A 16632-nucleotide genomic window follows, 5' to 3' on the forward strand; every position below is an offset into this window, starting at 1 on the left:
CCGCAAGAATTTGGACCAACTGGGGTTCTTTAACGTGAACCTAGACCTAAGCACATGGGTGTTGTTGCATACATCTCCCCCCCCCCCCCCCCCCCCCCCCACACCCGCCCTAGCAATGCAGGCGCCATGGCCAGGAGTCCATCCCGTGACCTCCTGCTTAACAGTCCAACACCAACCATAGCCCTTAAGGAACCACGGCGAGTCTCACGGGCTTGTCACGAAATATGTAGTTCGGATGCTTTTTTTTTTTATTGAAACGAATTCTTTCCTGTATGTTGTATGCGTGATTCCAAAGAACGTAGGCACGTTTCGCTTCATTTTGCTGAGTGCTTGAAGCCTGCTTCACTTCCACCGCGTGTCGACCCAGTATTTGACTACCCCCGGGATCGGCTCATATTTTTGCTAACGGACGCGGACACCAAAAGTGCCGAACAACTAGAGGATAATAGCTTCGCTCTAAGAAAGAAAGCAATCAAGATATTCAGAGGACTCGATCTGTTACAAGAATAGCTAAAAGTACAAGGTAGATATAGCGGTCTCAAGTAAGAGAAAGGGATTAAGGAGTTGTTGGCAAAATGTTAGATGAAAGAGCATGCATAGAAGCCCCAGCAAGCTCAAGCTGACTCAGTGAAGAGAGAGAGAGCAACTGATAAAGGAACGGTAGGGAGGTTAACCAGGACTGAGCCCGGTTGGCTACCCTATACTGGAGAAAGGGAAAAGGGGACGGAAGGATTAAAAGAAGCAGAGAAAGTCCTCTGGCGATATCGTTCAGTCACTCAGCCTGGATCAAAGACGCTGACTTAATCCAGTAGCTTTCAAATATCGCCGCAGCGCTTTTGTGGCCTTTTGTAGCTGCGATATGCGAAGCCATGGTCCCAAGATCTTGTTCAAGGTGAACGGTGTTCTATCTAGTTGATTGAGAGCTGTGCAGAGGTCATGAATTCGTTTTGAAACGATGGGCAGTAGCACAGTAGATGTGCTATAGTTTACTCGACACCGCAGGCATTGCAGTCGGCGCTATTAGCCATTCCAATAAAAAACGTATATACATTGGTGAATGCGATGCCCAAGCGTATGCGGCACATTATTGTTTCCTCATTTCGCGGAAGACCTGGTAACAGCCGCAGTTGCATAGAGGGGTCGAGGGAATGCAATCGATCTTGGGTGAATTCAGGTGTGTGCCACTTCTCTAATGTCATACGGTGTCCTAGCTTGCTTAGGTTTTGGGCTGCGTCGGTTCGCGATAAAGGTACAGAAACAAGGTTTGCTCCTTCGTGTGCTTTCCTAGCAGCTTCGTCAGCGAGGTCGTTGCCGGAGATACCGCAATGGCCGGGCTGCCACTGAAACACGACGTCGTGTCCTTTCGCTATCATACCATGGTGCATTTTTTGTATCTCCGACACTAGTTGTTCACAAGACCCGCGACATAGAGATGACAGAAGACATTGTAAGGCCACCTTCGAATCGCAGAATTTTGCCCACCGATTAGCGGGTTGGTTGGTAATGTAATTAACGGCACCTCAGAGGGCAACAAGCTCCGAACCGGTCGATGTTGTCAAGTGAGAAATCTTGAATCGGATGTTAATTGATCGTGATGGTTTAACCACTGCGCCGGTGGAGCTGGTCTGGGTGGAAGAGCCATCCGTATATATGTGGACTTGGTCAAAGTAGAAAGTTTTCAAACAATCCAGAGCTGCTTGCTTCAGGGCCAAGGTAGGCAGGTCGGTCTTCTTTCTTATCCCTGGAATCGTAAGACGCACTTGAGGTTGTCTTAAATACCACAAAGCTGGGGTTGAACGTGCTGAGGGTGTGAAGCCCGATGGTAGACAGGCACAATGGATGCTGACCTCGTTGGAGAAGGACGCTTGTGGTCGTCGTTCTGGCAGGCAGGCAAGAGAGTTTGATTGGATGCGTGAAACATGACGAACATGGGCCCTAAGCGTGTCGGTGCTAATGTAAGTCATGATCGGATGGTCCCGAGCTATTATAATGGTTCCTGTTGTTGAGGCGCTCCGCGGAAGGCCTAGGCAAACACGTAGTGCCTGTGCTCGCCCTCTCTAAGGTTCTCGAATATTTGACTTGCATATTTTAGCAAGCACGGGAGAACTATAACGTAGCAATCCAATAATAAAGTGCTCGACAAACTGTAGCATGGAGCCCACTGACGATCCCCATGTTTTTTTTTCCGGCGATAAACCTGAAGACATGAACAATACATGTGAGCTTCTTCTTCAAGTGGGCAATGTGAGGGCTCCAAGAGAGGTCCCGGTCCACAATGACGCCCGAAAACCGACGATTTCTCTTGTGGGAGATAGGCTGGCCATTGATGCATACTGAATAACGAGACATCGCTTTTCGTGTAAAAGCGGCTAATGCACATTTTTCTGTACAGATGGTAAGGTCTTGTGTGTGAAGATAGTGAGATGCCTGTGTTGCTGCTTTCTGTAGCCTTGCGCGAACCTGCAGTCTAGTGACCGCTGATGACCAGATGCAGATGTCGTCGGCGTAGATTGAGACACTCACTGTTTCCGGTAGGGATTCGGCCAGACCAAGAACCGCGAGGTTGAGAAGAATGGGGCTCAGACCACCACCTTGGGGAACTCCTCGGCATATGTAGTGGTCGGTAGTCGAACCATCTTCCGTACATACGAACAAGGACCTTTGTGTCAAGTAGCTTGTCATCCATCGATATACTCGCCCTCATAGTTCAACTATCAAAAGTGCGTCTAGGATGGTTTGATGGGAAACGTTGTCGTAAGCGCCTTTCACGTCCAGAAAGAGCGCTACTGATAATCGTTTCCAAGATTTTTCCTGTTCTACAGATGACAATAGATCGATGACACTGTCAATCGATGAACGGCTTCGTAAAAATCCCGCCATAGAATGAGGGTAAATTTTGTGGCGTTCTAGGTACCATTCGAGACGCATGATGACCATGCGTTCCATGAACTTCCCGACGCCGCTGGCAAGTGCTATAGGCCGATACGATGTTAGTTCGAGCAGCGACTTTCCTGCTTTTAGTAGCAGTACCAGGCGGCTGCGCTTGCACTCCTGTGGGACGACACCATCTTTCCATGAACTATAGAAAGACTGAGGAGTTGTCGTCGTGCTTTACGGCCTAGGTGGCGCAAAGCAGTATATGTTATGCCATCGGGCCCTGGTGAAGACGAACACCTACAGAGGACCATAGCAGCTTCTAACACTTCCATAGAGGATGGAGCCCCCATACTTATGTGAGGGACTGTGAAGGACTAAAAGCCATGTGAGGGACTAAAACCGTGGCGCCGGCGACTTTCGCGCAAAATTCTTCTGCAACGTCTATCTCACGGCGGTTTTGATAGAGAGCAAGGGCGTTAAAAAGGTGTCGTTGCTGGGGTCTTGAGCAAAGACCCCGTAGGGTACGCCACACACGGGACAATGGCTTGCGGGGGTCTAGCGACTCGCAAAAGCATTTTCATCTTTCATCCGCTAGCTTATCCATTCGGCGTTTTATCTTCTTTTGCATGCGTCGAGCTTCTATGAGTTCAAGAATTGACTTTGTGCGCCTGTACCTCCTTTCAGCACGGCGACGTATTGTACGAAGCCTTCCCAGTTCGACGTCATTCTCTGTAGGCTTTGACGAATGTGTGAAGCAACGCGTGCAATCTTGCATTGCGTCTTCAATTATGTCTTCTAATCTGCGTGCGATATGTTTCTACCAGGTGTCTTCTACTCGATCTTGAAAGACTGACCTGTCGATTTGGCGAGATACATCCGATAATGCGGCGTCGAGTCCATTGATTCTCACATAAGTCGGAATGTGATCACTTCCATGGGTTTCGATATCAATGAACCACTGCACGCTCGAAGTCAGGCAACGTGACACGAAAGTCAAGTCAAGGGAGCTGCTGTACGTTGTTCCTCGCAGAAATGTCGGACTTCCATCATTTAGACCACACAGCTTGCGGCCTGATGCAAAGGGGCAGGCTCGGTGAATATTTTTCACCAGCCCGTTTACATGGTGATGCGACTAAGTCATCATCGTAAGAAGTTATGCATTATCACATACAATCAAAGCTAATGCCTTTATAACGCATTATGATTGAATTCGCCCTCCCAGCTATCATCCAGCACTGTAAAATGGATTAAAAAGCGGTAGTCATCATACTCCCTGGGTAACGCGTTTCAACCTTTTGGCTCTTTCCATTCCAGCATAAGCGTTGGTGCTTGCGTATGTGCGAGAATGCACTTCACTAATTGTGTCGTGCGAGTAATCTGATTGGATAAGACGCTTTAGATATTGAATCGACGACAACATTTTTGATATTTCGAGTACCCTTAGGCTCCTGTTGCGCCAAGCGATAATTTCGCACCATTGGTTAGATCTAAGAATCAGAATCAGAATCAGAATCAGAATCAGTTTGAGCTTAGGCTCAAACTTAGGCAGAATCAGAAGGAGCTTAGGCGGAGATAATACATGCGAGTCAATATATTTCGCACACTTTGATGAAACTACCTTAAATTAATCATTCTCAATACGGAAAATATGTTAGTGTAGGGGAAGAACATTTTGAAATGCCGCAGGGTGGAGTGTATGCGTACGGCTATGAATGCATTTTATAGCTCCATGTATCAAACGTACAAAGTGAAGCACACCATTCAGATTTTAGTCTTTCTCTAACGTAAGCATGGGATAAGGGAAAGCAATGAAAACAAATAAAATCTATCCTGTGAATTGTTAACCGTCAAGTGTACGAGCTTTACGATATACCTTAGTGTTCAAGAGCTCGTTTGGCAAATAATCTATAGCTGGGATTCCACTAGTTTTATACACAAGACAGATCCTACGAAAAAAAGGCTCAGGCATATTTTCTCCGGTCTAGTAGTAAAAGAAGTTTGCAAATGGTACCTATTTCTATATTTCACGTGCAAGTTCTTTCGCGAGAAATTATTCATTATTTTAATTTTATAAGGACACCACTGATTGTCACCAAGACTTAAAACTTTTCGTTGTTTATTCCTAGTACCCACATAGTATTTACTAATCATTTCACTGTATAAACAGAAAAAAAACTTAATGTGTTTGAGCCTGGCTGACGGTTCCTTTCTGGCTCCATTTCACTTTTAGGACGAATGTATTATATCGATCCGCCAGACATCAATAGAAATGCTGCGTACTTCACAGAATGGAAGGAATTTTTTTTCGTGATAACTGGTACATTACGGAAAGGAGTAAAGGGATCCATTTCTGCAGTTATAGCACACGCGGAAAGCAGACGATAAATTAGTTACAGGGACAAGTAAGCTGTTAGGCTTATTGGATATGCAAGTGTTTTACCAGTGATGAGCTTCATCGCATAACAATATGGCCGCACTCGGAGCAGTTCAAAAGGCCCGCTTCTATCTGACTTCATCCCTGGTACGTGCTCTTCGTCGCTGGCGCAAGAAGTAAGTGGAAAAATAGATCACGTGATGTCACATCTCACGTGTAGGAATAAATATTAGAGATAATTCATCTGTAATGTTAAGACCAGTTGCTTGTTTTGAGGCCAGGAAACACGGCGCCGAATGTGGCAAATACTACTCCTAGACTGGCACCACAGCGCAGCGTAATGCGTCGGCGATGTGGCAGGCTGTAAAATTCTCATTCTTACGGCATTCATAACAAGTCAACGCTCAAGCACGCCACGCGCTTACAGTATGCCAGAACAGTGGTATCTCCGCAACTATACCAGGATACCATATAAAGTTGACGGGCACGCTGAGGCACTAGCGCATCGCCTATCAAAGTGGCGCATCACGTATATCGTAAAACTGAGTATATCCACTAGAATGACATGCAAAATATCATGCGATATGCAAATTCATGCTTACGGGTTGGCAGTGGCTAAAGATTCATTTAAATCGTTGTAGTAAAAATGAAACACATTGAGCATATCTGAATCATTCAATGTGACGTTGACCTTCCCAAGTTCTTTCTTCAGTAAGTCAGATATGGGAATCTAGGAAGAATTTCAAAAATATATATATTTTTTTATTTCTCAAGCCGCCCACGGCATTCACTAGGCCACCCAATAAAGAAATATTCCAAATACATTACGTTAGCGAGCCATAAATAGAAGGTCATTTCATTTCACGATGTGTAGGCGTACATTCAAGAATAATGAAATGCATGACCTGCTGGAGCTTTACATTCAGAGCCATGTGAAATAATGAGAATTTCCACAAACACTGTCATACTGTTGTACAATTGACACATACTTATGAAAATTTCATTTTGAGACGTAAATTTGTACTGAAACGAAAGCATAAAAGTAATACAGCTTGAAACAAGGCTGTCCTTGCATGGTTACTAGTTTTTTCAATTTGCAGTTTCTTTAATTTATTGCCTCCCCAAAGTGGATGCATGTTTTGACAGATATAAAATACAAAATAAGAGATCGCTTAGTCACAGTCGCCTTCGGTCAAGGTTGGATGACGAGACGAATGACTGTAAGGTATCAAAAGCAAGCAAAGTCATCGCATTGAATCAATGTCAGAACAAATATAAAAAAAAAAGTTGAAAGGCAAATGCACTAACTTAAGAAATGACGGCAAGAGAGCAAGGTCAGATTTTTCTCTTTCATGCACATGTTGAGCTATGCTGGCGAATTATACGGGCAGGCACAATGAATTCCCTAATAAGCGTGACAAAAACATCAGGTACATTTCATTTTTGAACAAAATTAGGCGTTACCAGAAGCTTACCGAGGTTAGCGTTACCAAAATAGGTAATATAAGCAGAACGATATGTGAAATTAGCGTGTGGATGGCGTTAATTCCACTATTTGCGTCTAGCATATTCACGTTGTTCCTCGCTCCCCCGAAGGCACTCCACCTGACATTACCTCTGTTAGTGCTACCGCACTTTGTCACCACAGGTTAAAAAAAAATTTAATTATGGAGTTTCACGTGCCAAAACCCCTTTCTGATTATGAGTCACACTGTAGTGGAGGACCTGGGGTTCTTTAACGTCTACCTAAATCTAAGTGCACGAGTGTTTTCGCCCCCGTCTGCGGATCCCATGGCCGGCATTCGATCCGGCGACCTCGTGCTCAGCAGCCCAACACCATAGCCACTGAGAAACTACGGCGGGTTCATCACAGGTTTCAGCGGTTGACATCGCATTATGTGACGGGCAATCCATGGCGTGTTGCTGTGAAACACTGCTAAATCAGGTGCTGACCTGCGGTTTAGGAAACGGAAGGTGATGCTAAATCTGTGGTTTCTGTGACCCTGAGGCAATCAGTGATGCTCCCAAACGGTGTGGATAGAGGTCAATAAACATAAAGTGCAAATTTCACAGATAATTCAAAGGAGCCGATGCGATACCTTGTACAATGTTATTGCCAATAGATCTTGTACTGTTTCGTCTGGTATCGGTTCAGCAAAAAATCGCCGGTGCACGCTAGCAATAAGCTCTGCAGGATTCAGCCACTTGAGACGTGCTAAGTAGCGTTCCGGGAAAGAAACAGTGACGACCACATTACCCTGTTCTTCTTTCACAGTTCATATATTTACGGCTTATATATGTCATCAGTAGCGATACTGTGATTGCTACGGAGAATTATAGTCCATTGCTCATACCATGAAAGCAGCCGACTAATTTTAGTGTTGCCACTAATATTTCGATAAAGCAGCTTTACCATCTCATCTTGGAGCTTCCAGACTACATGTCGATTGAAACCGACTTCATGCAAATAATAACACTTCGACAATTATCAGTATGTTAATGAGGTCGCTGGTATTTACCATAAACATTCATATACTGCTCTTTTATGATACAGCGTGTACTTTTCTTGCCACCGGAAATTATAATGGCTGACAGCTGATCGTTCCTCTGGCCTAGCAGAACTCCTTTGCATGAAGAACAAGAACATTTGAAGATGAATTTTAGACATACAGAATCAGGTTGTGACGCGCCTGCGACCACGTTTGATCGACCTGTCTAGAAATCAAAAAGGAGCACCTAAAGGATAAAGAATGTACAGCTGTCAATTTCCCCTCTCACACAGCATCTTTGAGTGCTGTTTACAAACATGTAAGGTAAAAAAGCTATGTGTGAAGAAAGCACAACAAAGCAAGCGGGCGAGCAATAAAGTTGCCGAGTTCGTTACCTCGCTCAGAAAGGCTTAAGCCTTTAGGAAATTTAGGAAGCCTTTAAATTTAGGAAGCGCGCGGCACCGCTGTGATTCCATAATAATGTCTCGCATTATGCTGTACTTTGCACCGATACATCGAAGTATCTTGTACGGTCCGGAATAACGTCGCAGTAACTCTTCACCAGTTTACGTCGGCGTAAAAGTGTACAAATCTAAATAACGTCAGTGGGCTGATATTTCACATAGCGTTGTCGAAGATTGTAGGTTCGGCTGTCGATCGTTTTCTGGTTCTTTCTGCGCAGGCGAACGTGTCATTGGGCCTCTTCGGTGTGCTGCAAGTAGTAGGTGATGTCGAAGCTCTGTCAGTCGCTGAAGTTCGGTAGCCCAGTGTCAAGCGTGTTTGCGTTTATTCCGTAAGCCAGCGTGAATAGCGTCATGTTCACTGTTTGTTGCCGTGTCATCTTGTAGGCAAATGCTACGTACGGAAGGACAACATCCGAAGGCTTGCGTTCTACGTTAATTTTCATTTTAAATATGGCCACTTCTGTTTTGTTTATTGAAACTTCTTTCTGGGCGAGTTGGTGAATACATGATTTGACAAATAAAGAAAGGAAGAAGTTGTCAGGTAAAACATGACAAGCCGTTCTTCAAGTGTTCCACAGGAGTGGTCTATGCTATTCCCTTGAACTGTGGAAGGCATTATGTCAGCCATACCGGCCGCTACATCAATGACCGCTTGGGGACCACGCCCGAAATTTAAGTGATTTAAAGGACGAGTACGCACATTTGGTCGCTCACGTAATTAAATGCAGAGAATGCGAGGCTCGGTTGGGACAGACAAATATTTTCGGTAAGAGTGCCAACACGATGGCACGCGTCAGTTTGGAAGCGTTGCACATGCAGAAATATGGCAGCAAGAGCGTGAGCAACCCCTTGGTATCGCTATTTGCTGCAGAGCTTGAATTTTTAGACGCAACGGAATGCGGAATTGGTTGTATTTTAGTATGTCTTGCCTTTTAGTGTTTTTATTTTTCTGTTTCTGTTGATTACCTGCACGTACGTTTCCTATGCGCGGTGTCATTTTGTCCCGATTGGATCGCTGCCTTCCACTTCACTTCTGCCTTTCACCTTATGTACAGTATCGGTGTTCCGTAAATAAATTTCAGTTGACAGTCAGCGCTTGGGTCTCATTCTTGTTCCTTTGTGTTTGCATGTGTTAGCGCTGTTTTATTTGTTTATTTCATTTAGGTGCTCCATGAGGCCATCCGTCTGCGCGTAGGAAGTTGTGCTACTGTGACTTGTGGGGCTACATTGCAGGATTGCCTAAGTAAGTAAACCCTTCTTCGGACGCTGATGACGACGCATAGAGCACCAAGTCAAAGCACAATGTCAGTTCACCACGTTTTAATGCAGGAGCATTCTTCGTGTACTTGACGCACTTTGTGGAGGCTATCTATCTATCTATCTATCTATCTATCTATCTATCTATCTATCTATCTATCTATCTATCTATGTATGTATGTATGTATGTATGTAGGTATGTATGTATGTATGTATGTATGTATGTATGTATGTATGTATGTATGTATGTATGTATGTATGCATGTTTTTACGTAACCCTATTCCTGCCTACCTGGGTCACTGGGTAGTCTGCGGTTGAATAGTTAGCGTATCGAGCTGCTGTGCTGAAGTAACAGGATTCGAAACCAGCCATTGGACGAGCTTGGTCACTATGTCCCAAGGTGCACATACGTGCCTGTCTTCAACGAAGCTCTTTCACGTTGATATATGTCACCGTACATGCGGGACTAGGTATGGAATGCCGTTTGATGAAACAATTTGACGCCTACTTGGATCACTAGGTATGTGCCACTAGATATGTGCTGCTCCGCAAGGAACGGCTTTGACGCGAACTTGCGTAAATAGGTATGTGCCACTAGATATATGGCGCCTGTACAATGACGAAAAAAGATTTCGCCGATTTTGAGCTGAAGCGGACTCGCCTCAAGGGTTGCTCAAGGTCAGGAACCCGACGCATTCGTACGCTGTGCCACGAATGCACTGGACATGGGCCACTTTCAATGAACTCCTTTCACGCCAAAGCTTTGAGCTGCGCCATCGTTTCACTGGGTATGTGCCGCTCTTCAATGAACCTCTCGCCAACTTGTGTCACTGAGTAGGTGCCACTGAGTGTGTGGCAAGGAAGGGAACAATTCTAAGCGCTCGAAGGCACTGACACGCCGCGCTTCCGGTATCTGATATCTAGGCGCGCGCTTCTCGGAAGTACCACTTGGTGGCGAAGCGCAACTAGAAAGAAGCGCGAGAGGGCAGCCCGGTTGCCGCATGACGCGTTTCTGAGTGTTCGCACGCACCAGAGCGCCATGCATTTGCGAGTCGACGGGCGGGCTTCGCGGCGGCCGCGCTAAGTGATCTCTAAGTGCATTACTCAGCCTATATTTCATAGCATACCTAGAAGTTGATACCACACTTACTAAAATTCATTTTAATGGGTTTTAACTTCGTATTGTCCCGGAAGGAGGCTTCATTTAAGCAACGACTCGATGTTAGTTAAAGTAAATACCGAGTATTACTAAAAGCCAACGCAAACATACCAAACGCAATGCCGAAAGAGTACAAAAGAACGTAAAATCAGTGCATTAGAAGCAAACAATGTTCGTGTCTCAATACTGTAATCAGTTTAAATATAGAATTACTAAAACTTCCTATACTGAAACTTGTGAGTGCAGATATCTTAATGATGTGTTTAATGATGTTCGCGGCAGTACGTTCGACAAATCAGCATCAAAAGATAATTTACGCACCGACCGGAATAATTTCTCACAAATGTGTTCCAAACTTGTGGCCAGTGAGAGATAATGTCAAAAGGTTTGCATTTCCGTATCTGCGTTATGCTTCACTAATGTGCAGAATCAGCATTCATCACGGAACTTTTGAGTTTACAATATGTTGTATGATGGGGCGCTATAACGAAGAACTATTCAGATTCTGCAATCAGACTATCGTGATTGGTCAAAAACTTCTGGGCCACCCGCACTTCACCTGTCTCTCACGCGACGTCACGAAAACTGAGATAGCTGTCCATATGATATGATGTGTACACACTGATTAGGCATAACTTGACCGAGCCAAACAAAAATAGTTATTTCTGATTCGATGCCTTTTTGCCATTAGCCCTCGGCTATTGGTCAAAAGTTTTCGGGCTGCACCCGCCTCACCAGCCTCTCACGCGAAGTCACAAAACAGCAAAAGCTTACCGCGTCAAAGTGACGTGTAGGCGTTAAAGATGCATTATTATGCCGAACAAAACTGCATTTTCATCTGAATAGCCGCAGGCTGCCCCGTTCCGAAAGGAATAAAAGATGGCTCCCGCCGATCACTCCGGCACTGGCTACTCGCCCCTGCCGGAGAGCATGGGTTTATTTCCCTGTAATACAACTTTTTGCGTGGCCGTGTAACGTTTTGGAGCCCTTTTGGCAAGTTTACGACCTCGTTCTGCGAACTCTTCTTTGCTGAGGATCCGTTTTAGTATCATTCTTAAGCTTCCGTTGCATGCCACCGCTATTTTCGACGAGCCACCGCCAGCTAAGTAAGGGAAGCGGAACAATCGCGTATGCCGGTACCACCCTCTTCAACCGGTTATCAATATTCAGTGCAGTGGCTCGACGAAATCGAGTCCCTCTCCACTTGAGCGTGCTCCTCGCCTCTTGTCAGCCAATTAGATAAAACAAGCCGCTCAGTACAGGCAATGTTGTTCGTTTTTCAAGCAAACAAAAGTGACCTCCTAAGAACGAGGGGAACATTTGATTGGTTTGTTCAGACAAACCTGCGGGTGACGGCCCGCTGCTTGCATCGGCGGTTACGCAAATTTGGCGTCAGGAGATCGGAACGAATCATATTGGAATAGTTTTACGTTATACGGCCCATGCATTGATTCTTTCAGTGTTACAAATCACATAATAATAAAAGACGGTGCATTTAGAGCATTTATGAAATGAGGCAGACACCTTCGGAAAATACTTTTGTCCTTCATTAGAAAAAACACAAAATGAAAAAGCAACACTTATCTACGATAAATACAACATTGCAGCTATGTGTGCTGCAATATGGTACCTTCGATGTTTTTTTTTTATCTGGTTAAGCCGATTATTAGAGATAAAGCGTGACTCACAGTGGGAAAGTTTGCTGCCAGATCCGATATATTGTACTTCTTAACCCCACCGTCTCCGGCCTTTTTCGACAGCTGCAAATCAAGGAAAAAACGTGGTATAGTAAAAATGCCTTCAATGGAATAAAAGCATAAGCAGCCATGATAGCACTTGTACAGCACACTAACCATGATTTGAACGCTTAACTCCTTAAACTGAAGTAATTGTTACTCGGGGTCGCACAAACTTATTTGCACATCTAGAACCGGTTCATTTATTAGAAGCAGTTCTGAGGCCATCGTCTTTGTCCAAAGCATCGGTGCCACTGATCCGACTAGTAAATTGCTAATAACTAGTTGCTCAACCGCAATTACAGCTTCACACGTTAACACCAATGCACAAGTACGCACTGATCATGCCTAGATTTGCTTGAATACATTCATGCTTTGCTCAAGTGAAAAATAAAGCATTTGTTAAACACAAATGCATTCAAATTATTTTTTTGAAGGAACAATAGGAAAGTTAACTGAAGTTATCGTCCATGATTGTCAATGTAAAAACAATAGCCAAAAGCTTCCAGAGAGGCATTCTCTCTTTTTCGAATTATACGCTTGAACAGCCTTATTTGTAGCAGCGAGGAAGTTTAAGTATCGCTTCCGGTTTCATAGCGTGATTCCGCAAAGAAAAGAGCCGTTAAACAGCACATGTGTATTGGCAGTACAGCCCGCCTACACATATAAAGCGATTCGTCATACGGGTGCTGTCTCCCACCACACACAGATAGGATGGGAAGGCGGCGAGAGCAGCTGGCGGCTGTCTTTTTAGAATGCCCCACCACAAATAAAAAAAAAGTTCTTTAAGTACCTCCTACGTATCTATAACTAAAACAAGAAGTTTGAGAAGTTTGTGTTTTACGATCCTTGACCAAATAAGTAGCCAGAGTGCTAAACACAAAAGAAAGAAAAGGGCACGTGTACAAAACATCCATAAAATCATCATAGGCTTCATTGTGTTATTTAATACATTTTTTTACGCTCACGAAGTGATGTTTTCATAGTGTTCCTCGTGGTCTGCAAGTACGTTGAACATAAATAGCACCATGCAAGCCTAAACATGCATAATATTGGGCATTCGAAAGCTTTAATAAGGTTTATTTTCAAGAAAATTGTGCAAAGCATGCTTGACGATTGCAAAAATTGAGAGAGCGTGATGCAGCTAAGTGTTGAAATAAACCGCTTGAGGGAGATAATGAGATTTGTCTTGTCAAAAAAGTTATATGTATGCTGCATCAAATGACCAAAATTACGAGCGAAATTCAAAAATTTTATTCAACTACGATGCCGCTTCATCATCATCAGCCTATTTCATGTCCACTACTGGACGAAGGCCAATCCCTGCGATTTCCAATTACCCCTGTCTTGCGCCAACCGATTCCAACCAGCACGCGCAAATTTCCGAATTGCGTCGCACCACCTACTCTTCTGCCATCCACTCCTGCGCTTCCCTTCTTTTGGTGCCCATTCTGTCACCATAATGGTCCAACGCTTATCTAATCTGCGCATTAGACGACCTACCCAGTGCCATATTTTTCTCTCAATGTCTATTACAATATCGTCTATACCCGTTTGCACTCTGCTCCAAACCACTCTGTTTCTGTCTCTTAAAGTTATGCCTAGCATTGTTCGTTCTACCCCTGTTTGCGCGGTCCCTAACTTGTGCTCAAGCTACTTTGTCAGTCTCCAAGTCTCTGTCCCTTATGTCAGCGCCGGTAACATGCACTGACTCTATACCTTCTTTTTCAATGATAACGGTAAGCTCCCAGTCAAGAGCTCACGATGTTTGCCGTATGTGATTCAAGCCATTTTTATTCTTCTGTGAATTTCCTCCTCATGGTCAGGGTTTCCTGTGATTAGTTGACCAAGGTAAACGTACTCCTTCACAGACTCCATAGGTTGACTTCCGATCCGGAACCTTTGTTCCCTTGCCCGGTTATTTATCATTATCTTTGTCTTCTGCATACTAATCTTCAACCCCACTCTTACACTCTCCCTGTTAAGGTCCTCAATTACTTGTTGTAATTCGCCCGCAGTGTTGCTGAATAGCACAATGTCATCGGCAAACCTAAGTTGCTTAGGTATTCGCCATCGATCCTTACACCTAAACCTTCCCAGTTTAATAGCTTGAATACTTCTTCCAAGCACGCAGTGAATAGCATTTGGAGAGATTGTGTCTCTTTGTTTGACCCCTTTCTTTATAGGTATCTTCGTACTTTTCTTCTGCAGAATTAAGGTGGCTGCGGAATCTCTGTATATATTTTCTATGGGTATTTACGTAAACGGTCTGTGCACCTTGATTACACAATGCCTCTAACAGCATCATCATCATCAGCCTGGTTACGTCTACTGCAGGGCAAAGGCCTCTCCCATACTTCTCCAACTACCCCGGTCATGTACTAATTGTGGCCATGTTGTCCCTGCAAACTTCTTAATTTGATCCGCCCACCTAACTTTCTGCCGCCTCTTGCTACGCTTCCCTTCTCTTGGAATCCACTCCGTAACCCTTAATGATCATCGGTTATCTTCTCTCCTCATTACATGTCCTGCCCATGCCCATTTCTTTTTCTTGATTTCAACTAAGATGTCATTAACCCGCGTTTGTTCCCTCACCCAATCAGCTCTTTTCCTATCCCTCAACGTTACACCCATCATTCTTCTTTCCATAGCTCGTTGCGTCGTCCTCAATTTCAGCAGAACATTTTTCGTAAGCATCCAGGTTGCTGCCCCATACGTGAGTACTGGTAAGACAAAGCTGTTATACACTTTTGTCTTGAGTGATAGTGGCAACCTGCTGTTCATGATTTGAGAATGCCTGTCAAACGCACCCCAGCCCATTATTATTCTTGTGATTATTTCAGTCTCATGATTCGGATCCGTGGTGCTGCCCTATGTAGATGAATTCCCTTAACACTTCCAGTGCCTTGCTACGTATCGCAAACTGCTGTTCTCTTCCGAGACTGTTAAACATTACATTAGTTTTCTGCATATTAATTTTTAGACCCACCCTTCTGCTTTGCCTCTCCAGGCCAGTGAGCATGCATTGCAATTGGTCCCCTGAGTTACTAAGCAAGGCAATATCATCAGCGAATTGCAAGTTACTAAGGTATTCTTTATCCCCAATTCTTCCCAATCTAGGTCTCTGAATACCTCCTGTAAATACGCTCTGAATAGCATTGGAGAGATCGTATCTCCCTGTCTGACGCCTTTCTTTATTGGGATTTTGTTGCTTTCTTTATGGAGGACTACGGCGGCTGTGGAGCCGCTATAGATATCTTCCAGTATTATTACATATGGTTCGTCTGCCCCCTGATTCTGTAATGTCTTCATGACTGCTGAGGTTTCGACTGAATCAAACGCTTTTTCGTAATCAATGAAAGCTACATATAAGGGTTGGTTATTGTTGCATCCTTCTTTCTTGTTTCAGTTTCATTTCTTTCAGTGTACATATCGTCATCGTCATTCAATGATTTCCTATATAAGTGGCGTTACTGTGACGAATAAAGAGAGTTGTTGCATACTGCGCTTGCGTCGTCCAGTGATTGCGTCTGGTCTGAGCCAGACACCACATATTGGCGACGAGGGTCAGTGTCGGAGCTATGCCGCTCGGGTGTTTCCCAGCACCGCCCCCTTTCTTGCCTGCACCCGGTGACCCGGCTGTGCCTTGGGAGCAGTGGAAACGCGTATTCCTGAATTTCCTGGAGGCCATTGGCGGCGATGAACTGAAGCCGAAGCGTTGCAAGGCAATTCTGCTAAACTCGCTCGGGGTTGAAGGCCAGCGAATATTCTACAGCATCCTTGGACAAGGAGCAGACGTGACCGCGGACGCCAAGGACGAGGACAAGGTGGATCAGTTCAAGGACGCGCTTGCTGCACTGGATACGCATTTCGCGAGCGCTACGAATGATTTGGTAGGGCGGCACCGGTTTCGCCAAAGAAGACAATTGCCTGGCGGGACCTTTCAAGCATTTACAAACAGTCTTCGGGACCTTGCGTCTACTTTCAATTTTGGCAGTGCTACCGATAGCATGATTCGAGACCAATTACTGGAAGGCACTTCGTCACGAACAACCCGTGAACGCATGCTTTATGAAGGGTCTTCGCTTACACTGCAGCGTGCTGTTGACATCGGGAATCAAATTGAGCAAACGCAACAAGAGCTCGGGGAATTCGCGCATAGCACTGTGAACAAGATTCAAGATGTGCGAAAAAGGTCACTCTGAGCAAGGAAGTTGCTACAGGTGCGGCTCGTCATCGCATATGGCTAACTCGACTGCATTTCCGGCGAGGAAC

The 16632-nt window shown here is 44.8% G+C and overlaps 1 long non-coding RNA gene across 1 annotated transcript in view; it reads right to left on the minus strand.

The window, feature by feature from the left end:
- Positions 1–16632, minus strand: part of LOC140214390 (uncharacterized) — a 147643-nt gene that overhangs the window by 43767 nt on the left and 87244 nt on the right. The gene's annotated exons all lie outside the window — the stretch shown is intronic.

This window comes from Dermacentor andersoni, unplaced genomic scaffold (genome assembly GCF_023375885.2).
Source record: "Dermacentor andersoni unplaced genomic scaffold, qqDerAnde1_hic_scaffold ctg00000041.1, whole genome shotgun sequence".
NCBI lineage: Eukaryota > Metazoa > Arthropoda > Arachnida > Ixodida > Ixodidae > Dermacentor > Dermacentor andersoni.